General features: G+C 36.1%; 1 protein-coding gene and 2 long non-coding RNA genes across 3 annotated transcripts in view; 1 reads left to right on the forward strand and 2 right to left on the reverse strand.

Annotated features, from left to right (window-relative positions):
* LOC135078024 (uncharacterized) overlaps positions 1-23,763 on the reverse strand; it is a 520,464-nt gene that overhangs the window by 231,719 nt on the left and 264,982 nt on the right. The gene's annotated exons all lie outside the window — the stretch shown is intronic.
* LOC135078007 (connectin-like) overlaps positions 1-23,763 on the forward strand; it is a 126,618-nt gene that overhangs the window by 11,309 nt on the left and 91,546 nt on the right. The window lies entirely within an intron of this gene.
* On the reverse strand, positions 14,722-23,008 carry LOC135077984 (uncharacterized). The gene is made up of 2 exons (XR_010258556.1): positions 21,797-23,008; positions 14,722-15,916 (listed from the first exon to the last, which is right to left on the reverse strand). It is a non-coding gene; the product is annotated as an uncharacterized LOC135077984 (long non-coding RNA).

Consider the following 23,763-nt stretch of genomic DNA (forward strand, 5'->3'; position numbering starts at 1 on the left):
GTCCCTTTTGACGGTGGATAACTAAGTTCAAATTACTGAAGTTCGGACAAAGCGTGCGCGTGTCCAAAACGCGATATCCGAACGTGGAAGCACAGGAAATAAGTATCCGTAACCGTATGGGCAGAGATGATGAAAATCCATTTAATTGCATTGATGCTCTTGTTTACATAACTCAAAATCATCAAGCGATTGTTTCGTGTAAGAATATAATATGACCACTCCCTAAAAGGGTGTGTAGTGGTAGTTTATAAATAAAAAGAGTGGACTGTATAAAATTGGTTATCTATTCCATATAAATTTACAATATTATCGAGACCGTTTAGTGCAAAGTCGTTGAAGAGAGTGCGTCAGGATCGTCTTCTTTGATGTTCGCTCGCGAATCGAACATTGCTCGTTCGTTCGCCGAACGCTCGCCGCTCCCTCTGGTCACGCCGCCCGCGGGCAATGTCCGTGAGTAGACAGGGACACATACGCGAACATAAAGCCTCCTCAACTGTACTTAGCCAAATCCTTCATTTGCTTTTGCTAATTAAATAAAGTAGAATCTACATAAGTGTGACAAGTTTATATCTACACTAGCGGCCGCCCGCGACTACGTACGCGTAGATCCCGTTTTACCCCCTTAGGGGTGGAGTTTCGTAAAATTCTTTGTAGCGGATGCCTACGTCATAACATCTACCTGCATGCCAAATTTCAACCCGATCCGTCCAGTGGTTTTGGCTGTGCGTTGATAGATCACTATTTCAAACAGTCAGTCAGTCACCTTTGAGTTATATACTTATTTAGAAGATGAGAAACGATGTTTTTTTAAACAAACTTCTGATGATCATAAACTTTTGTGTTATGTGAAACTCTGGGCATAGCCATGTACTTATTACTGTAGCCAATGGGTGTGACCTATCTCTCCAACAAGTCCTCTATAATCGTATAATTTAATTAATGGCACCTCTCATCATAGGTATGTATATTCAATTTCATATAAACATTATGCAAAAGTAATTCTCCCGTCTGTGCAAAGTTTTGACAGCTGACATTGATGTGACAGCCACCATCATGGTAAATTGTGAATTCCGGGACGATGAGCTACATTCTATTTTGGAAAACACATATTATTTCAATACTGAAGCTTTTCCCAGCTAAAATATTGCACAAAAATTACACAAAGTACATGTTATGTAGAGTCAGCGTCAAAAAATAGTGAAACTCGAAGTGACCAAAAAGTTGACACAACCTTATTTCAATTGTAACAAAGACGTTTTGCGAACTTTTTGGCCAATTTGGGTGTCACAAACTATTTTAAGCTGACTGTACCTAGTCCTAGAATGCACAAAAAGAACACAAAATTACCAAGTCATCCAATTTACTAATTAATTCCGTGAAATAGAATTTATATTGGAACGTGAAACATACAATGTAGACAAAACAAAGTTGCTACAAACTCTGGTGTTCGTCATGTAAGGTTTTTGCTACATACCTACTCGTACCTACTTTTGTTTGTAACTGAGCTCGACTCATTTAGGTTCTTGATTAGGCTGCTCACAAATTTAATTGTTAACAAGTTTCAAAATTACTCTTGGTTTTTTTATCCCCTGCATATTGGATAGGTTTGGAAATGATTTCCCAAAGAAAGTTGGTGTCGAGTAGTATAAGTGTGTTCTAGATTAATTTATTGTACCCAAGTACTTTTTACAATGTTTCAATAATCCATCCTTATACGTAATAATATTATGTTTTTCTCTCTTCTCTTCTTCGTTGCTACACTCTTGGCAGAGTAGTCATGGTCACACCTGTTTTTATTTTTAACCCGATGTTTTTACTTACGTTAACCTCGTAGCGCCCACGGATTTTTTGGATCCTCTTTAACTACGACCCGACCGTCCTTCTTATAGGACTTATAGTTATAGTCCTATCAGCCCAAGATTTTGAGTTGAAATTCGTATGTGTTAGAGTTACCGGTTTGAAGTGAAACTTTCAGGGTATAATTATGATTATATTAGCATGTGTTTTTAAATTCAATTATTTGTCTACCTTTTGTTCTTTACAAAGGCCATCGGGCCACAAATTCTAGATTAAAAGGAAGTATTAAGTGATGTAAAATTAAATAATACAAAAAATTTGTAGTGTAAAGAGTATTAAATTAATAATAATAATAAATATAATAAATATTTTTGAACAATTTCACACATAACGCTATCTAGCCCCATAGTAAGCAATTAATATGCTTGTGTTATGGGTGCTCGCTTAACGGATATACTACATTATATACGTTTTAAATACATACATATTATACTAGTAACACCCAGACCCATCACAGAAATTAAAATTCATCATTTCAATTTCTGCCCGGCTGGGAATCGAACCCGGGACCTCTCGGCATAGTAGTCCCTTTTAGAACTACTACACCAAACGGCCGACAAATAATTAATTAATTAAATTAATTATTAGTGAAAGATAAGTTGCATTTTTATATTAGTAATATTCCATAAACCAATATAACACAAAGCCACAAACTAAAAATATTATGATATTTTTAGTACTAGCTTCGACCCAACCGCCTTCACAAAGTACATATTATTTCAAACCAAGATTTCGCAGAATTTCTGCCCTAAAAATGCAAAGTAATTATCTCTATTTAAGTAATACCTATTCGTTAGCAACTTTTTGCATAAAAACATACTCGACAACCACGGATTATCATAAAAAAATGCGATTTACTAACTACGTGTTAGTGAGCCGTCCATACCGCCGGCCATTTTTCAAAAAATCCCATCTGTCAATTGTGACAGCCAATGGTAGCATACCGGAAACTGTTCCCTAATATTTCGTTCAGAAATCGAATTAAATTATTTCTTTAAGCCGCGAAATTTCAAAAATCTAGACAAAGTTTAATAATATGGCCTTCTGAAAGGCGCATGGGCGGTAATTGAAAGTTAGTTGAAAAAAGTTCTGGGCTGTAGTCGCCATGTTTATTTTGGGTTATCAAAAGGCGCGTGGGCGCTACGAGGTTAAATGATTGGTTAAGTGAAAATTCATCAAATTTTCCTTTGAGAATCTGTACAATGTTTTTGCAATGTACCCGCCTCTCGGATACTCCATATCAGAATTTATATTTCCCAATACTAGACGGATCAAAATTGTCCCGGAAAATACCACATTCGGAGCAAACCTGGATTTTCCGTTACCCTTCGACTCCAAACCCGTGGTAGGAGTTCGATATACGAAAGGGCTTATTTTTAAAATTTTAATTCCGCTCCGCCGTGTAAAACCTATTTTGGTGGAGTTTAATTTTGTTTGGGACGTACAGGCAGCACTCCAGGCTATCCCTTTTTGTTGAAAACTCACCTTTATTACAAGTACATAGGACCCCACGGTGTAAAGTTTGATCTGCTATCGTCTGTATATGCGCGATCCGTAACCCTTTTACCTTATTTCCATTAACGTGTCCATGTATCGAGTATGATGTTCATTTTGTTTGTTTTTCATCAGAAATTGTATCCATTCAGCATCCATTAGAAAAACACGTTTGTATTGACGTGATTTGATAATAGAAATTGCGTATATTTAACACTGGTGGGTTTCTAATTTTAAAAATAGAGGTTTTTTTTTGTAATAAATTGATACACCATACTTATTTACAAAAAATATCTCTAGTGCACTTTGACTAATTACTTAATAATAGTTTAACTCATCAAGTATAGTAAACATTCGTTATACACAATAAGAAGAATAAGAATAAATTTATTACTTAATAAAACTTAGCCTAGATACATTTGATTTCACTTACTTAAATTAAGGTTAGTGTGCGAAGGTAAAATTATTAATACCTAAACTAAGCAAAATTGTTTGCCTGTGTCTTAGGTATTTTATTAAAAGTAGGTTAGTGCATACTAAACATTATCACAATAACAGTGTGTAACTAAATATAAATACATTTCTATTCTTAATTACTAAGCATTATTTTTACCTTGATCTAAATTAAGTTAAAATCTGTAACAGGTTTTCAGTTTCGTCATAGGTTTTATTTTTTAGCCAATCTTGTATGATTTTTTTGCATGCGACTTTATGTGGAAATTATGAACAAAACAAAACACCTCCTTGAGATATACCTACATACTTTTACAATGTAAGAACATAACTTTTATGCAGATAGACTCATATATTAGATTTATTTGTATAGATTTTCAGTATAGCACACAAAATAACCGATTGCCTCAAAGTCCCAAACCCGCGACGCAACTTTGTCCAACGTTTGTACACAACCATCGCGATTCAGGAATCGTATCTCAACCGGAACCAATCACTTAAGCGGGAAGATCAGACACAGAGGGCGCTAGTGTGCTATCGACTTTCGGTATATCGGGTTTAATCTGACATAGTAGCGTTTGTCTTTAGCGATTTAAAAACGCTATAACCAGACGTTTAACTGCGAACTTGTCTGTTTATTACTTTTGTGGGTAGTTGATTCTTAATCATTACAATCCAAGACACAACTTTTTTAAAAACACTTCTTCAGTCATGAAATCCGAGTTTGAAATCAATATTCCAATCGCCAAAGGAAATCATTGGGAGAGTTCACATTCAAACATCCTAAGACATGACAGAAATGATGAAAAATGAATTCAGATATTTTTTTTATTTATTTAATTTTATTTATTAATTTTCTTAACTTTAATTCATTTAAAAACTTATTAGATTGTAAAGGTACAGGTAAAGTTATTTAATTAATTTAAGAATTCCAGATTAATTTAGTTTTGTATTATTTACGTAAGTTATCCTAAAAGTGTTTGATCCAACTTCCAGTTTATTTAATTTATTTGATTGTTTTAAATGTGTTTTATATCTATAGAATAACAGAAAATTAAACAATAAATTGTTGATTTATCTGTGCTCTTTGAGACGTAGACCTAAAGAAATCTCAGCTACATAGAAGTACTAAAACAAAATAAACAGTATGCACGGAAAATGGTATATTGTTAAACATTTTGACACTTGTCGTATGTCTAGCTTACGGGTAAGCTCAGTTTATTTTATTTATTTAAAATCTTTATTGCACACATAAAAACAGTGGTACAACAGGCGAGCTTAATGCCATGTGGCATTCTCTTCCAGCTAACCAGAAAATTAGACAAAACAGAGAATTTAAGTAGGCGGTGCAAAATAGTACAAATACAAAAAAACTTATACTAATATAATACATAAAATATTATAATATATTAATACAAAATATATACCTACATAAATACATACATATACATAATATAAGGTGGATAACGAGAAGGTTTAAGAGAGATCAAGACGACGAGATACGTTCAAGGAAATGCTTGCGCACAGAGTATTTAAACACAAACTTGCTGGGAGCCTGCCTAATGTTCTCGGGAAGAGCGTTCCAAAGGCGAATAGATTGGAGAAGGAATGAATTAGAGAGGAAACCAGTGCGGTGGGATGGGGTAGAAAGAAGAAGTTTGTTGGAGGAACGAAGTTGCCTTACATGAGTTGAACTTAAAAGAGTATACTGAGATTTAAGATAGGAAGGAGCATTAGGGTCGTTTAAGATGGTAAAAAGTGTAGTGAGAATTCTGGCATTACGCCGTAGAGGAACAGGTAGCCATTTGAGCTCAGATCGGTAGGAGGAGATGTGATCATATTTACGTAGACAAAATATGAACCGGATGCAACTGTTGAGAAGGCGGTCCAGTTTGTTAAGGAGAACTTGATTAAGGTCCGGATAACACACATCAGCATAATCTATGAGCGGGAAAATTAGGGCGTGGACAAGTAAAATCTTGGTTTTGACAGGAAGGAAATATTTTAATCTGCAAAGAGAACGCAATGTGGCAGTGACCTTCCGGCTAATCTCTGAGACCTGAGTCGTCCAGCCAAGAGTAGAGTCAAGGTATAGGCCAAGGTTCTTAATACTAGTACAGTATGGTATATCCACACTATTAAAAGTGACAGTTGGGACACTATTCATATTTAAACGACAGAGTTGTCGCTGGCTCCCGATTATTATAGCCTGGCATTTGTTGGGATTAACAGCAACGCCGTAACGATTTGACCATTCCCTGATATCGCACACCTAGATCTAAACTGAGACAACTCAAAAATTGCCAATTTTGACTTATGCTTGTATTCAAATACTCGGTTATCATACGCATCTTTCCAACATAACAGGTTTAATAAAGCCTTGATCCATTTGCCGCTAGATGGCGATAACTTACTTTTGTTGAATCAACGCTTGTCAACCCCTTCCACCTAAACAAGCGTTTTGTCAGTTGACCTTCGCTAGTATCAGAGAGTGCACGTATTAAAATAAACGAAAACGCGGATATTTCGATTTGTTACAACTGTAACAAATCGAAATCAAATTAACTCATTACATATTTTCTGCTTAACTAAGCAGAAAATATGTAATGAGTTAATTTGAGTAGTAACAGTATTGATGAATTGTTCTGCAATAGTCAACCAGATCATTTTGACTTGTTCCAGTTTTGTTTGATAAAGTAACTTATATTTTGTTACTATTTTGAGTTGAGTTTGTTTTGATGAATCAACTTGTGAATTTCTAGTTGGCGTAGTTTTGTTGGAACAAATTTCAATTCAATGTTTTTCTATACAGAACGCGTAGTTTTGCATGTTTCACCTAAAATCAGGTACAGTATGATAATCCCTGTTTCTAAATAAAGTTAGTTTTATTCAAACTGTTCAACTGTTGTGTTTGAGAAGAGTGTTTTGAGTTAACTTACTATTGTTGGATAAGTAAAAATTACAGTGGATATTTTTTTTATTTTCCGAAAAAAATATGCTAGGTCGTTTTCTTTTAAATATTTTGAGAGAACAGTGTAAAGATAGTTAAAATAGCAATGTACAGACGACGGCACTTCAAGTTAAACACTGTAGTAACTAATGTAGTTGTAATACAAGTGTATAGTCTGATATGCTGTTGTCTGCACAAGAGATAAAACCTTCTTTATAATGTAGAAATAAAAAATAATGTAGAAAAAAGGTCTATAATAAGTAAATAAATAATAAATAAACATATCAATCAGCTGATGCTAAGAAAAAGTGGCTGAAGAAACTCAAACACCTATCATGTTCACCATGTCATGAAATCTTCATTTATATCTCTTATGCTGATCCAAATCGTGTTAAAAAGAACTGCTTTCTCAAACAATTCCTAAATTGATGATTAAGGATATCGAAACATTCAATGAAAACACTTTAATAGTGCAGGAAGAGGACTCAGCCACATCTTGAAATTTTGAAATACAGAGGACCAAAGAACGTGGAAGAGATGACATTTGAAAAGTTTTGTGACACTAAAATCTTGCAAAAAATGTGGGCAACTAATTTGGTTGTAGACGAAAATCGGAATCAAGTTAAATGGCACGATATAAAAATTTTAAGAGTGGAAAAGGAGGACTCAAATCTCAAAATGTCCAAACAAAACTGATTCAAGTCTAAATGTACTTTATTATTTATACAAAGTCATTCCCCTAAAATGTAACAACTAAAAAAACTGCGATTAAAGGTAAAAAGGATAGATTTTTTGACCCAGTTAATACACAGGGTCATTTCACAGCCTATCAATAATCCAAAATAAAACTGAGTTTCATAACTTCCCTAACAAAATATGTAGTAATACGTTTTTTTCGCCTCCTGAAAAATGCCCTTTTTTGAGTTGTCTCAGTTTAGATCTAGGTGTGCGATATGTTCAAGGTCATCGTTTAAGCGATGTACAGCCTGGTCAATTTCGTCAAAACGACAATGTCGGTAAAGTTGAAGATCATCGGCATACAGATGGTGAGACGAGCCAATACCGAAGGTGAGTGAATTGATAAAAATAGAGAAAAGGAGAGGGGAAAGTATACCACCCTGCGGAACACCGGTCACGAGGTCACGCCAGTGGGAAATAGTTTTATCTATGCGTACGGCCTGTTGGCGTCCGCAGAGGTATGAGGCGAACCAATCCATGACAACTGGTGACATATTGTATCTGGATAACAACGATAGGAGGACTTCATGGTCAACTGTATTAAAGGCATTGGAGAAATCAATGAGTACAAGCAATGTAAGTTGGCCATGTTCCATTCCCATTCGGATGTCTTCCGTCACCTTGAGCAGTGCAGTGCTGGTGCTGTGGCCAGGACGGAAACCGGATTGGAAAGGACTGAGGAGGTTGTTTGTGAATATGAGTTTGGACAGTTGGGAGTGAACAACCGCCTCTAGGGTTTTTGAGAGGAATGGTAATATGGATATGGGCCTAAAATTATTTAAGGTGGAAGGATTAGGTATTTTGGGTAGAGGGATTACAAAGGCTTTGCACCAGTTGCGAGGAAACACACCAGAGGATAAGGAAAAGTTAATGATATGGGTAATGAAAGGGAGAAGGAATTCGAGGAGGATAAGGATCATGGTACGGCTAATATCATCAAAACCTACGGCTTTGGATTTGATGGAGAGGATAATTTTCCTGACCTCATCACCAGACACAGCAGAAAACATAAACACTTCAGGAAGTAGAAGAGTTGTGGAAGTTATCTCGTTGATAGTTTGTGATCTGATGAGCGGATCCAAAGTGGAAGCAGAGGAGAAATGGGTGTTTAGCTCATCAGAAGAGAAAGAGGAGTGAGAAAGTGTGGTAGGGCGTTTGCCAATACCCAGTGTTTTGAGGAACTTCCACACATCCGCAGACGAGGTGTTGTTAATGTTATCATGGATATAACCGCGTCTGGCCGATCTCACCATCTGATTGCAACGGTTTCTTGCAACTTTATATTTACACCAGTTTATGTCAGAACGATCTTTTTTGAAATTGAGGAAAGCCCTATCACGGCGGTTCATCGCCGCACGCACTTCTCTCGAGATCCAAGGAGCAGGAAGATGTTTAAGTTTAACAGGTCGCAGCGGAGCATGCACATCGTAGAGAGACAGCAAGTTAGAATTGAATAACGCCACCTTATCATCTACAGTTTTCGCGGATTGAACCGGACCCCAGTCGAGCGATGCTGCATCGCGCTTAATCGCATCTGCATCCACCTTGCCAAAGTTACGCATCAGCACCGTAGTTGGTTTTTGCTTGGTGGTGTGGAGCCTATAGGTCGCGAAAACTAAGTCATGGCGTGAAAAGCCTGGTGCAGCATATTGACCATGCGCAATGACACTGTCAGGGGAAGAGGTGATAATTAGATCAAGCCAAGTATCAGGGGAATCGATATTATGATGAGTGGGTTGTAGTGGTAGAATAGACAGATTTAAGGAAGTGAAGAGTGATGACAACTTAGTAGAAGAAGAAGATTTGATAAGGAGATTGGTGTTGAAGTCGCCCATGATCACGTGATGCGTGTAATCCGTACAAATGGGTTCCAAGGTGGATTCAAGTTGGGAGAGGTAATCGATACCAGGAGGGCAATACACCACTCCAAGGACGGCCTTGATACCCTTCACGTTGATCTCGACGAAGAGAAACTCGGCGGACGCACTGTAGGGAGCTGGCGACATGCACAACACCCTATGAGGGATGTCGCTGCGCAAGTAAATGGCGACACCGCCACCACCCTTGCCAATCCGATCATTCCTAATTAAAATAAAACCAGGGAGAGCGTAGGATGTGGAGTCAAGGCATGGCTTGAGCCAGCTCTCCGATACGAGGACAGCATGAAGGTTTTCACCGGTGAAAGTTTCCAAGAGATCGGGATAATGTGAGGGGACACTTTGAGCGTTAATATGGCAAATATTGAGAAACCGCTTTGTGTTCAAGAAGTTACGATTTAACGTATCTTTAAGGGATAGAGTGTCATGAAATGAGTCTTCATCGAATGAAGAAGACTCGTGAGCAGAATAAAATGATTCGTCATCCATGCCTATTTGTAAAAATAAAAATAATATATAAATATGACAAAAATAATAATTAAACTACGAGTATAAATAAAAGACAATTACGATATACATATACCTACACTACACTCTGGTCTGCCGGCTTACATTAGGAATAAAACCTTTGTTTGTCATTTGCCTTTGCAAAATAGAAGTTGTTCTTTGGCTCCAAACTCTTTATATTTTCTCCCGATATTAGCGATCCAATGACAGTTCACTTAGCGGGACTTAGGGTTAGCCTTCAATGGTTAGGCTTTATGGGTGGTCAAAATTATGTCATAGCTAGAATAAAGTTATTTTGTATTTACGCTAACCCACCGATATGAGTCGTCGTTTTTTGACTTGTTGTTAAAGTACATATTATTATACTTATAGTACAAGTCGTCGACATGATTCTTGTTAAATAAAGCAGCCAACATCGAGCTATAGGGTTGTTGGCGGGCTTGGTGTGTCCTTTTGTCTTTTAATATTTGATCAAAATCCATACAAACGAATCCACGGGCAAAGGGTTTATTAAATAATTTCATGAATGGACTCAATTTATTTGAGCCGATTTGGAATTGACTGCCCGCTGATAGGAATAGAATAATTAAAACTATACACAAATAGAATAGGTTAATAACTCATAGGCTGGTATTATTTCGCAAAAATAGTTTATATGACTCGCAAATCCGATGATTGAATTAAACTGAATAGACTTTATATGAATAGGTCCATAAATAAAATGTTTTAATACTTTTTTATTGATTTTCATTTTACATTTGGTGGTCTTTTGATAGTAATTCGTTTCATCCTACTTCCTACTTAATATTATAAATGCGAAAGTTTGGATGTCTGGATGTTTGTTACTCTTTTACGCAAAAACTACTGAACGGATTTTGATAAAACATTACAGTATATTTTTTTATAACCCAGAATAACACATAAGCTAAAATTTATGACGATATGTGACAGACTAAATTTCACGTGGGTGAAGCCGCGGGCAAAAAAGCTAGTGTACAACATAAAAGTACAAGATTACAAATAGGGACTGCTTCATCTCTTACATGTTCTCGAAGAGTTCCTGAAACTTCACTCAAAGTCTATGTAGAGACCAATATTGAGAAATTAAACGCTCTAAAGATTTGGTACGGTAACTATTAGAACTGGAAATTTTTGGGCCTCAAGAAATCGGAATTATTCCCCAGCGATGGGACAGTTTAAACCTTAACAAGGTCCCATCTTGACTTACTTGACTTAAGATCCTATGACCCCTGGATTGGGCAGAGGGCGTCCACAAACAGTCCTCCGTCGCGTTCGGTCTTGAGCTACGCGGTCCCATATACCTACGTCCTATATTTTTTATGTATCTATATCAGAAAATTTATATGTGAAAACCTGTCACTAAAGAAGACCGAGGATGATAAATGATGTAGTAAACACGAAAAACTGTCTTATTGATAAAGTTTTTAGTTAATTCTTCGGTTCATTAATCACTGAAAATGGCTTTTCTTTACCAAATAACGAATAAGCTTGGAACACGTTACCCGTGTGATTTATGTAAATTATATCAACATTGGAACTCACGCGAAACAAAACGAAGGGCTTAAAATGTTACAATACAATACCTGTCTGATATGTGGGGAACGGGCTTTGTTTTTGTGATATCATTATTCTTATACCTATTTCAAATAAACATTATTGTGTAACAGATGACTTACATTTAATAAGTACTCGTATAGTTGTTTGGAGTTTCACACCTTGAGCATATTAGCCTTATATTTATGCCTGTTTTCACCATCAATCCCTAATTTTTAAGTGACCTCTATGAAAACATAATTCCTGTTACCATAGGGGTCACATAAAAATTAGGGATTGATGGTGAAAACGGACACTAAACGAATAAAATGGTTGATAGACAAAAGGTTGTCGAAGTTAGCTACTGGATATGATTTTTCTACGCAGACGAAATCATAAGCTATAATTAATATGAAATGTACGGTTTGGAAAAATATACCGTTAGGTACCTAATAAAACAGGACTATTTATATACCACTTGTGGGCATTCAAATAGTCGTAGACAGCGTTAACGATTTCTAAGAAAACGAAATACTGGGTGGCTAAAAATAACAGACAAAAGAAGAACGTGATGTTAATACGAGTACTGCTCCCTTTCAGAGAAAACCAATTAGTTCATCATACACTGTACTAAAACGGTAATGCAGTCCTATCCACACAACTATTAAAAGGCTGCTAAGCTTTGTTAAATATCCAGAAATAAACCCCGGACCTTTGACGTTGGGCTCAAAGCGTGAAATTTGCTATATCCCAATCCATTAATCTTCTGTACAATTGTCTAATTCCCGTATTTCCTTCCTCGTAATAAATCAACTAAGTATACATTAAGACCCTTCCATTTTGTAAAGGGATTCGTTAAACAATCGTTTGAAATTGGTAGGTGTTTGCTAATAATGTAAAGAGTTGGGTACACAGGTAAGGGCTGCGGATTTATTTTGGAAATTTCAGTGAGTACTTACATATTAATAATTATGAGAGAAGAAGTAAACAATGTTGAATCTCTTCAGAAAGTCCCTCAATTATATTGTCAAAAAATGTTGAACACGTATTTTTTATTTGACAATCAAACAAGTAATTACGAAGTTATGAGGCGGTGACGTCACAAATTGCTACACATTTAAGCACTCCTTGACGTCACGGGCCTTCTGAACTTTGGCGCGCTTTATCTCTTTAAATTCTTTAAATGTTTTATCCAGGAAACATCCCTATTTTCGGCACTGTTGCAAGCGCCAAGATTACGAAGTAACTGAAGAACTAGCCAGTGAGATGTTATTAGCAGACATAATAATATCATGGCGCTTGCAAGAATGCCGAAAATAAGGCTCATAAATAAGGTATACATCAAATCCTTGTCTTTATGGTGACATGACACACAGCTTTTTACAATAGAGAAGCGAAATAAGCTGTTGAACTAATATTACCTCAATTATTTAGAAGAAAGAGGCCTCGTGATCAAGGGAACAGTCACTTTTGTACGGCCTAGGTTTTTGTCAATGGACTAAATTCAAAGACCGTATTGCTTTTAGTAAATGAAGGTAGCCTTCCCGAGCCTCATTTTGACAGTTCAATTATCCCGTAGAGGTATTTTGTTCCAAAATACTAAATAAACTTCAAAGATGGTTACAAAGTGACGTTATCTTTTCGACAACAAATACATTATGTTCCACCATGTAACAATATGTTAGGATCATAGTCACATGTGTTCAATGGTTAAAGTCCCATGGCACTAAAAGGGCAGAAATTATGAGTTTGTGATAATTAACATAGATATCCGAGAAGGGACACTTATTCCAAATGGATTCGGCCTCGTTTTAAAGCAATTATACATTTCGCTGGTACTTAGTCTTTAGGATCAAACAAGGTATGTTAAGGACCGAATAATTTTAATTAGGCTAAACTTTGCTTAATGAAAAAGTTGAACTCTCCTCCAGTATTCAATTTGAATGAGTCGTTCCAGGAAATGATTCGGCGATTTTTCAGCTTTGAAATATTTCAGGTCGTTATTCTTTTGTTTCTCTTTATTGTAGGTAGATGATTAGTGTACGTAAAGGTTCCACGAAAATCTATTTGGGATTATATCATTTGGGATAATAACATTTTAACAATAATATTCCCTTGATACCGAATTATCTACTTATCTAGCGATGTGTTACTTATGTGACAATTCCGTTTACACTTTATTAAAATAATAATATATTGGTTCTTCTTTAAGGTTTCTAATAAAGACTTTGTGATTCGTGCACCCAGCGATTTACTTTACTTTTATTTTATTTTATTATTTATTTATGACAACCAACAAGACAGACACAACTACAAGCAAAGGGGTTTACATACATATTTTGTCTTAGGACTAGGCATATTGATTGGAATTGGCTTATAGGCTGCCACGGCATGCAATACTTTGATTCCAATGAATATTCTCTGGAACCACGAACAACTAGAATTCAACAAAAAACAAATATAACTTTGTTAATTTATTTAATTGTTAACAGTTGAATAACACCGAATCAGACACTCGTTAAAACTTTATTGGGAAACTTCAGTAGGCATGAACATTTCAATCGAATAATCAAAATCACTTAAAAGTTTAACGAACATGACATTTAAATTTTCGGCCAAAGGTTCAATTAATTATTTCTACAGGCAAATAAATTTTATTGTTACACTTTCTTGATTTCTGTCTTTGACATAAAGATGAATAATAGAATCAATTTGAGCATTGTGCTATGAACTTAAACTTGAATATTTCTCTTCTAAATAATATATTTTATTCAACAAGTCGAAGTAATTTGTTTTCACTTATTAGGCTTTTATATGTCCCAGTATAATTTTAATACTATCACTGCTTGGGGATATAGTTCAACTAATTTAATTAATACTTTACTAATAAGTTTAATATGATTATTAACCCAATATCCAAGCCTATTCTTGCTCAAGCTACGTACGGTTAAAATTGCCGAACCTTTTAAAGTAGCACAAAACTTATGCAATTAAATTAAACCCGCAATAAACAATGCTCAAATTAACTGGGCCTACATAGTTCTGAATGGGTTCACCTCTGCCAAATAGCTGGAGGAGTTGCCAAGACCTTAAAGTGAAGTGGCTGTAAACCATAAGTTAGGCAGTCGTCAATAATTTAATTTGGGACGCAGGTGGCGCTGTCGTAAGAGTAAGTCTGAGTAAACTACATCCAGGTGCTGATCAACGACTTGAATAGAGTGAGTGATGAATAGTTTTATATGAGCCATGTTAAAGTGTCAGGGACGGGGCGCGTTAGTGAAACAAGCTGGCTAGAACAAGACTGATTTATTTCTATCATTCGTGGTTTACACCTACCTCACATTGAGCAATATAAAAATATAGAATTACCCACAACATCCTTCCAAACAAAAACTATATAAAAATTTGTTATTGTGGAATGCAACAATATGAAATGTGTGAGCACTATAGTTAATTGACTTTGGATGAAATACATAGAATGCATTCTTGTGATTATATTATTATAGCCACAGATGCTAATTCACATTAATATTATGATTGAGTTTACAACGAATAAATTACACCTTAATAATTAATAAATTTTTCTGGTTATTGCTTTCAAACTAGTTACACATTAACAATATCACAAATATATTGTACACCTTGATTTTAAATCGAATAAATAAATAATACATTACAGAATTGGCTTATTCATCAAATTATAATATTAAACATGCAATTATCACTACATATTATTAAACAATAATGATTAAATTAAGATCATGCAATTTTATTACAACAAAATTAATTACAAATAATTAGTTAACGGTAATTAACTCGTATTTATTTGAATGTTAACTTATAGTATTGTTTCTAGATTTTATTTATTATATTAATTTTATCACATTTTGGGAATTTTCATTTATTAAACTTATTAACTATCATTACATTATTATTGTTTCACATTAATTTGTGTTGCCTCTTAAGGCAACTTTAAATAATAAGTTATTTAAAGTTAGGAGAGGTCTTGGTTTTGTGATACATAAGATAAATTGAAACATTTCATTGTAAGCAGATTGTATTGTGAACATAGGTGATGTTTTATGATAGGTACATTTTTGAATATATTCCGATACATAAGATAAATTGAAACATTTCATCTTGAGCAGATTGTATTGTGTATATTGGTGATGTTTTGTAATAGGTACATTGTTAAATATATTCCATTTTAAAATATTACATTTACATAACTAATTTCAATAATTCAGTATTCCATTCAAAACATTACATTTACATAATTAACTTTTAATAGTGTAATATTTTATTTAAAATATTGCATTTATACATAATTAAATTTCAATAACACTAAAATAATACTTTTCAGTTATAATAAATAGATTTTTGCAAGTGAGATTAAATGAATATCTACCATAAATGCTTGCATCATTACCTTGGTATTGGAATTCCAGGATGAGAGTATTCCAAGCGATCAGGTGGTCTCACTATCCTGCCAAAACGAGTTATATATTGATTATTGTTATTATCACTGAATATCGGTGACAGAGATGTTAACTGAACGCTGGAGCCTATGTTTGTGTTTATTTGGCTTGGGGCCTGCGCGGGCTGGCCTTCCCTGCGCTGACACGGCTGGGACGCAACTGAGGAGTTGACAGTTATATCATCATAGCTATGATTATACTCATTACGTGCACGCTCCTGGCAATCGATTATGATATGTTTCCTATTTCTACGAATTACATTGTTAGTTTCTAGTCTAATTAAATATGACCTATTATCCAAAACACATTCCACAGTGCCAGAAATCCACTGATTGTTAACTCTGGCTTTTACTTTTTGTGCTATTTTGAGAGGTTTTAAGTTTCTAGCACCCCTGTCAAAATATTTCTTTTGGTATACCTGACGCTCTTTTAGTTTATTTGATATATCTTTATGTACCTTAGGTAACAAAAGCCGTGGTGTGCAAGGAATAATGCTGCGTAACTTCCTATTATACAACAATTCAGCGGGGGAGGGCAAGTCGCTATTAATTGGTGTGTTTAGGTACTCTAATAGTGCTAAATTGAAATCTGAATTATCATAGGCCGTCTTCCTCATCATTGTTTTAACAGTTTGAACCGCTCGTTCTACTTGCCCATTTGATTGAGGGTATCTGGGTGAGGAAGTTATGTGTTTAAAATTCCAGTTTATAGAAAATTCTCTAAAAGTTTTTGATGAGTATTCAGGACCATTATCTGACATGACAATTTGCGGTATTCCTTGACGCCTAAATATTTGTTTTAACTGTTTTACAATTTCTACTGACGTTGTCGAACGCAATTCTACTATTTCTATAAATTTACTGAAATAATCTATGACTATTAAATAACATTTCGTGCCAAAGTGAAAGAGATCCGTTCCAACTTTGTACCACGCCCTGTTAGGTACTTCATGCGATATAAGTGGTTCTTTTGTGTTTTGTTTTTTATAAGTTAAACAAGCTTGACAACGTGATAAATGATCTTTTAATTGTGATGACATGTTCGGCCAAAACATAATTTCTTTAGCTCTAAGGTTGCACTTTTCTATTCCTAAATGACCCACATGAATGCTTTTAATCATTGCACTTCTCATAGACTTGGGTATAACAATCCTGCTACCTTTCCACACCAGGCCGTAATTTATTGTGAGATCTTGTTTGCTATCCCAATAAGGTTTTACAATATCACTTACTTCACTTTTATGTGTAGGCCAACCACGTTTAATGACTTTAAGTAATTCTTGTAGTTCCCTATCTTCTTTCGTGTGTTTTTGGATTTGTATGAAGTGCGAGTCGGTGAGCGGATTATCTGCCGATATTGCACATACCGACGGTCCCTACGTACAATTCAGTATCTACCAGTTCCGTGATTTGCCGTTTTTGTTTGCAAAACCTTCAGAGGACCCAACAGTTGCGGCTCAGTTAAAAAAACATACACTTTTTATTTAAATTGAACCTTAAAACGTCAAAAAACAAATCCCGCAACTACAAAATTAGAACGATTTCCGCAGTAAAATTGCATTAGTGGGAGTTACGAAATTTTACGCTGGACCTCACGCTTAGCCCCGCGCGCCCAGCCCCGCAACTGCCACTTTCATTCGCGCAGATCGAGTGAATTGATACGTAATTTATGAAGAAAATAGGTATTATTATGGTTTCTAACCTAATCTATTTCACTCAACATTATACCAACGGCAAATTAATCAATTAACTGTAGGAAACTGGTAGTTGCGTTGTTTCACTAGGGAAAATTAAAGTTACTATTATAAGTAAGTGGCACTTACCTATTTTTACGTCGGAAAATTAAAGAATCTTCTAGCCGTAACTGCCACTATAAATGTTTTACTTTGGAAAAGTTTGTTTTTTGTCTATAAGCAAGTGCCAGTAACGGTGTTTTACGCTGAGAAATTGTATTTTAGCAATATCTGGTGGAGATAAAAGTGAAGACAAAACAATATAAAATATGATATACAACACGACTGAAGTATCTAGGGTCATTTATTAGACTTGACGCAACCAAGTTCTTCTCCTATGCTACTTTTTACAAGATACAAGTTTGTAAAAATATCGTAAAATTTATTTTATTTATTTATCAAGCATAATATGGCATTCAGAAATAAATATAAGTAGGTAACACTTACAAACAAAAGTTTCAATTAACTGTAGTTAGAAGCTACTATTACATGATAATGCTTACATGATATTGCATACATACCCGTCAGAAGGATGAGGTATACCCACTAAAAATACCCTGATGTCCCCGTCACTTGCTATAAGTGCTAACCTTGAGGTTCCGGACAAAACCTCCCGCCTACACGGCGACAGTTGGGACGAGAGCAGCTGGAAGTATACAGCTTTCCCGTACACACACTCACCGTCAGCAGACTGTGGTGGTGGCCTATGCAATGCCTTCCGTGCAGCCTCACGACCCCGTTACGCTGGTCATTACTAAGGAAGGAAGATAGGACGCAATCATACTGTCACCTTCCCTGGAGCGAATTCAAATGCACCCGCACTTGCTTTGTAGTCGCGCTATCGTACCGCAGCTTCTTTCGGTACCTTGTCTTCTCAGATAGAGGTGATTCATTACCACCCAGGTTTTGTTACCGTCCACATAGCTTTGACTATGCTATCCCGCAAGAATATGGTGTGCCGTATGCTCCTAGAAACCACAATACAGTTAGGGCTCGAAGGATCCGTGCCCAGTCATGGTGCGATCGCTCGAGCAACCTTAAACTTCTGCACGAGTGCGAATAAAGTTCAGTAACCCAACTTAGCTACGGCGAGGTAGTTTATCAACTACTAGACTACAGCACAGTCTAGCGAGTCTCACGTCAAACGGATTCTCTGTCCTCCTAATGCGGAGCTTTCACCTCGTTCTTCACGCTGCGTTAAAGCCGACGATGTAGCTTTCTGGGCCTGTTAAAGTCTTAGAAGATGGGCAGCGTTACCCTTCCCTACGAGGGTGATGCCTTAGATGGGAGTCCTGTACAGAATTATGCTTTTGAGGGTGCCAGTATAGAGCTCCCGGTCTTTCTCCATAGCCTTCCGACATTAGAGTTTTCGGACCTCCAAATTAGGGAAGCAGCCACGAAAAAGCAAGCTGTCTTTCATACGCATGGCGACGAATTGGAAAAAGTGCGAGCTGCCACTGGTTATATACAGTTAAGGTCACCGTATTTGCGCTCACTACTTGGCGCCACTGGTGATTAACAGGATAACTCTTAGATATTTGATCTGGGCCTTAGTTTTGACAGTGGTGTGGGCGTCAGGGATGCCTTTAAATATATGTGGTCCCTGGCCTAGGGCGAACATAATGCCGTCTGTTTCGCCCAGGCAAGCCGCCTCGCTGTGATAGTTATTTATTTTATTTTTTTTATTTATGAGGATATTCTTGTAATGATGAAACTATCTGCATGATAGATGATACCTTGAAATATCCATGCCCTTGAAAAGGGTTCCATTTAGTACCCAGTTGTATTCAATGTTCCACAAGATCGAACTCAAAAAAGAGCCATGTGGATCTTCGGACTCGATGCCATGCTGTCAAACCTGACCGGTACTATTGACAAAGAAAATTTACCGGTTCTACAAGTATTCTTCAGTCAAAAGACCCCTTAGATAAGGAAGAATCTTAAGGTATTGAGTGCCTCCAAAATGCAACTATCTGGGAAACGAGGCGGGACGCTGTTATACCTCGTCGAGCAAGACTATGGGCCTAGAGTGAGAGTTACGGTCAGTAGTAGCTGAACTTTGTTCCCGTGTACAATTGCTTATGTGGCAGTTAATAATTTAAACAAATATATTACTCCGACGTAAAAGTTAGTAAGTACCACTTACGTCATTTGTAATTAGAAACTTTCCGTTGTATAAGTGAGTAAATGACAAATAATACACTTATTGTGATTATTTTTTGATAATTTTTCATGTTTTATAAAATATACCTCATATAAAACTATTATACCAAATTTCATCAATGTATGATAAATAGAACGCGAGCTACACATGTTTAAACCTTCAAACCGCTCTCCTGTAAAATTGGCCGTTTTCAGATACGTTTTTATACGTAGGGACCGTCGATACTTGCGCCTGCGCATCGAGATGGTCGCGCGGCGACGTGTTGCTGTAATTGCCGGGTACGACTGCCCTAGACAGCGCGTCTGCTATGTATAGGTACCTACCTGGTTTATACACTAGCGTGAATGAATAGGGTTGCAATCGCATTAGCATCCTTTGTAGCCTCGGAGGTGCGCTCGCTAACGGTTTGTTTATAATGTTTACTAGTGGTTTGTGATCTGTTTCTATGACTACGTCGTGGCGGCCGTAAATATACATATAGAATCTTTCGCATGCAAATACACACGCATACAGCTCTTTCTCTATTTGTGCATAGTTTTGTTCAGTTTTAGTAAGCGACTTTGAGGCGTAACATACAGGCAAGCTGTCTTGCATTAAGCATGCACCTAACCCATTTTTACTAGCGTCCACTGATATAACAACTGGTTTCTGTAATGTGTAATATTTTAAAACTGGAGGACTTGTTAACTGTTCTTTGATTAATTTGAAGCAATAGTCGTGTGTGTGATCCCAATGCCATGCTATATCTTTTTTTAACAATTCCCTAAGAGGAGCAGTTTTTTCAGAAAAGTTTGGGATAAAGTTACTTACATATGTTTCAATGCCTAAAAATCGTTCAACATCTTTTACATTACTCGGCTTGGGCATGTTTTTTATTGCTAAAACATGTTTCTCGTCTGGTTTGATGCCATTTTTTGTGATTTTATGACCAAGATAAGTTAGTTCATTTAATCCAATTTTACATTTTTGTTTGTTTAATTTAATATTTATTTTTCTACACCTCTGTAAGACTGAATATAATATTTTATCGTGAATTTCTTTAGTTTTAGCGTATATTAAAATATCATCAATAAATTGAATTACTCCTTCTATGTCATCAAAATGTCCGTATAGCCTCTTATGAAAGATTTCTGAAGCTGAACTTATACCGTAGGGCATTCTCAAGAATTTAAACCTACCAAATATCGTATTGAACGTACATAGGTCTGTAGAGCTGTCATCTAATTTAACGTGCCAAAAGCCTTGTTTGGCGTCCAATGTGCTGAAGTACTTAGCACCCGATAAGCTAGCTGCTATTTCCTCAAAAGTAGGCAACTTAAAATGTTCTCTCTTAATTGCTTTGTTTAGGTCACGTGGATCTAAACATATACGGAGGTCACCATTGGGTTTCTTTACGACTGTCATACTGTTAACCCAGTCTGTTGGACCCTCAACCTTTTGAATAATCCCGTCCTTTTGCATTTCTAATAATTTATTCCTAACTTGCTCTTTCAAAGCTACTGGTAATTTCCTAGGAGCGTGCACTACAGGTTGTGCGTCCTCTTTTAATTCTATTTTATAAGTGCCTGGTAAACAACCTATGCCTGAAAACAAATCTGGAAATTTATCTAAAATGTTGACACTGGTGTTTGTAATATGTTTAACTGCCATGACCCGCTGAATTAGGTTCATTTCTTCGCAAGAACTCCTTCCCAATATTGGTGGGGATTGAGTATTAACAACAATGAATCTCAGTATGTATACATTTTGTTTATAAATAACTTTAAGAAAACATTTGCCTAGTACTTCAATTTTGCTACCAGCATATCCTTGTAATTTCAGGGTTGTCCTAGCTAATTCCCTGTCTAAAATGTTGAGATCTTTTAAGTAAGTTTTTGGTAAGATGTTAACATCGGCTCCAGTGTCTAATTTAAAGTTGATTGGTGTATTTTTTATCAATAGTACAACTGACCAGTCATTATTACTAGAATTGTTATTTATTGTATAAATTACCTGATCACTGGACTCCTCCTGGACCTCGTAAACTTGGCACATTCTTGCGTAATGATTCATTTTATTGCAAGCAATACAGCGTTGCCCAAAAGCTGGGCAGTTGAATTTGTTGTGATTTATTCCACACTTTCTACACATTATGTTTTTATTGCCTTTGGATGTGGATTGTTCATAATTATTTGAAAACACATTTTTCCGCCTCACTGTTTGTTGATTGTGCGTTGACACTTGCGTTTGCGCGGAACCGGAGCCGCTATCGCGACGTCGCGCAGGTTGCCGCCATTTTGAAGTTCGATGCGTAGCTGCTGGCGAGTTACGCGGTCCGCCGCGTCTAACAAAGTGTACACAGGTCTCATCTTGCCGCTGATCAGATACTATTTCGTCGACATGATGCATCTGGGTGTCTGTCTTTATGCTGTTCGCCTGTAGTCTTGATATTTCAGCCAAAGTACAAATGTCAACCGCTTTTGACAATGTTAATTCCGTTTCTCTTAATAATCTTTCACGTAAAGCTCCATCCCTTATTCCACATATCATTCTATCTCGTACTAATTCACTCTTCAGTTGTTCAAATTCACATTTTGCCGCTATTTTGTTCAATTCGAAAACATATTGTTCCACCGATTCCAATTCTCGCTGATTCCGGGTAAAGAATGCATGACGTTCAATCGTAATGTTTTTTCTGGGTAAGAAAAATCGATCGAATTCCTTCAATAAATCCTCTATAGTTTTAATGTCGCCTTTGAATTGCTCATATACCTCACGACACTTTTCGCCTATGATATGCAATAAGATGTTTATTTGTACCTTATTATCCTTTTTCTGTAATTCACAGGCTTCGAAATAAATCTTGAAGGCATTTTTCCACTTTTCCCAATCCTTACTCAGATTTCCAGAAGTAACGTTCGTTATATCATTTTCAAAAATAAACGGTTGCGGTGGTTGCAGAATTGACTCCATAATTATTGCTTGAGGCTTCTTTGTTGATAATAAATGTTGTTATAACACATATGAACTTCATCAATTCTCACTTATTGCATTATGTTAATGCTAACATAAGTTCTTTTCGTATTTTACGACCTCCGACTGCGCCATGTTAAAGTGTCAGGGACGGGGCGCGTTAGTGAAACAAGCTGGCTAGAACAAGACTGATTTATTTCTATCATTCGTGGTTTACACCTACCTCACATTGAGCAATATAAAAATATAGAATTACCCACAAGCCACTTGGAAAACAAATGAAATGCGAATTGAAAGTGCTCTTGTTAGTGAATGCTCGAATATTTTATTGAGAAAGTGGGTATTATTTTCAACTATTGAACATTGCTAAGTAATTGATATTCTCAATTGGCAAAGTTTTTATGAGATAACAAAACGTGAGTCTACCTCCAACTTGATTAACTATGATTTTTTTTATTCAAGGCGAGAGCGAATAGGCACTTAAAGAGCAGATAATATTATGTACCATCCTGGACTGCATCTCACTTCACTTAAATTCGAGTTGTAAAAATTGGAAATGATTTCGATTATCAGGGTTAGATTTGTTAGAAATTGTTTTATTTTTATTGAGAGCAGTGTGGTATAGCATAAGTTTAAAAAGGCACCATTCAATTGATTTAGAGTTGACCACTTTAGGAATGCTTAGGAATGAGAATCGCGCCTAGCGATAAAAATCACAATTTTATTCAAATTATACAATTATTTGTCCAGCAGTGGACGTCATTTGGCTGAAAAGAAGAAGAAGAAGAAGATTCAAATTATCTCCCACGTCTTTCAGAAACTTTTCTCCGTCATTTAAATAATCCAAGTACTCTCAAAGTCACCATTTAGCGCACTTAGCTATGTAAAGGAAACACGAAAAAAGCTCTGAAGGTGATTTACCTTAAGCTCTCGACATTAAGCCCGAATACTCGATAAATTCACAGGTAATGTGGGAAATGTATGCCCAACTGTACTTACACCCGCCC

This window comes from Ostrinia nubilalis, chromosome 14 (assembly GCF_963855985.1).
Source record: "Ostrinia nubilalis chromosome 14, ilOstNubi1.1, whole genome shotgun sequence".
Taxonomy (NCBI): domain Eukaryota; kingdom Metazoa; phylum Arthropoda; class Insecta; order Lepidoptera; family Crambidae; genus Ostrinia; species Ostrinia nubilalis.